Source organism: Balaenoptera physalus, assembly GCF_965194825.1.
Source record: "Balaenoptera physalus genome assembly, chromosome: 6".
Classification (NCBI taxonomy): domain Eukaryota; kingdom Metazoa; phylum Chordata; class Mammalia; order Artiodactyla; family Balaenopteridae; genus Balaenoptera; species Balaenoptera physalus.
Window position 1 is genome coordinate 21802338 of NC_138885.1, and position 1637 is coordinate 21803974.

The 1637-nt window shown below is 42.6% G+C and overlaps 1 protein-coding gene across 2 annotated transcripts in view; it reads left to right on the top strand.

Annotated features, from left to right (window-relative positions):
- Nucleotides 1–1637, top strand: part of LOC309662762 (uncharacterized protein) — a 254989-nt gene that overhangs the window by 78684 nt on the left and 174668 nt on the right. The gene's annotated exons all lie outside the window — the stretch shown is intronic.

A 1637-nucleotide genomic window follows, 5' to 3' on the forward strand; every position in this document is an offset into this window, starting at 1 on the left:
TTAAATGAGTTTATGTACGTAAAGTGCTTAGACAAATCCCTGTTGGTTCATATGTCACGCATGGAGAAATGTTCTTCGAAGGAGGTGCCAGCTAGCTAGCTAGCAGAAGTGATACAGGCCACGTGTAAAAAATGTATGTTGAAAGAGGTGAATTTTGGAAATGGGGCTCAGAGGGACAGATCCTTTTCCAGGGCCTAATAGGGGATATTTAGGAGAAGACATGCTGATCTCTATTTCTTTAAGGCTGTAACCTGTAAGGAGTGACCTTCTCTAAGAAATGTCCCATGAACCAGGTCTGGTTCATTTGAGAACAGTGGGGTATGTAAGGAATAGAATTTGCCTTACTTTTCACACATTTTAAACAAACTGGTAGTTGTTGAACAAAGCTTTATTATATTTCATATGAAGCAAAAACCAACGATAGGCTATAAAAAATGACCCCAATATGATGCCTCAGTAGCTCTCATTCTTGAAAATTATCTGCAGTTTGTGGAGGGGGTAAAATGAGATCAGAGGATTACAAAGGGGGCTTCAATTAGACTATAACGTCTTATTTCTTAAAGCAAAGGAGTTGAAGCAAAAAGGCATAATGTTAACTCTTGTTTAATCTGCACTATTAGATTCTTGTCTCTACTATTCTGCATTTTTGAAAATTTTTTATCTTTTACCCAGAGAGACATTGCCCCCAGTTTATTTTCTCTTGCCATCCATATAAGCAACTTTGCACCGTATTCCCACCCCCACTCCTGCTTTCTTCCACAAATCTCTCTATCACTACTAGAAACAGAGTGTTTTGCATCTTTCTCTTCGGGGATTTCCACTTCAGCCTGCCCAGTTTCGGTAAATACTAACCCAATTTTTCCTTTCATCTCAGCTAGCACACTTCGTAGCAACTATTTGCAGGGCTTCATTCTGAGAATAAGATGGCTGCATCCACTCCCCAGTGACGCAGCAGACATATGAAACCTAGTAAAAACGAAACTTCTGAGGCAGCCTTGATCAGGATGATCTCTCTCACTAGGGAGAGCAGTGGGTAGAAATGTTGTGAGGGACACAAGCTGTTAAGGTGGTGGAGATGAGGGAAATGTCACCAAAGGGACAGAGGGCTGGGAGTGGGGACACTTGGCAAACAGTTCCAGGACTACCTCTGTAGCCTTGGTGACAGCAAAGTGAGCAAGGAGGCAACTTGTTGGTTGGATAAGAGCTGGTCTGATGACTTGCTAGCCAGCTGGCCCTCTGATGCTGACTTGAGTCAACATGCAACTTGAGTTTGTTGGTTTCTATAGAGGAATGAGGTCCCTTGGGTTGCACAGACTCTAGAGACCACTGTCTATGCTGGCAAACCTGTCACTAGCATTGAGCCCAGTACAAAGTAGGTCCTCCCAAATGCTTGTTGACTGACTGAATGATGACTGTCAACATGAATGTACCCTTAATTATAAATATTAAAATCAATAGTAGCCTTTTAGTACATACAGACTTTCTGGTGTCTTTGTATCCTCCTTGTTGTACAGAGTAGCCAGGGGCTGCACTCCTTGGCAGAAATGTTAGGGTGTGTGAAAACATGCTCTGAAGCTTGTCCTTTGACCATCACCTGGTCAGTTTCCCCTTGAATTCTCTGATTCCCCCTGAATAGC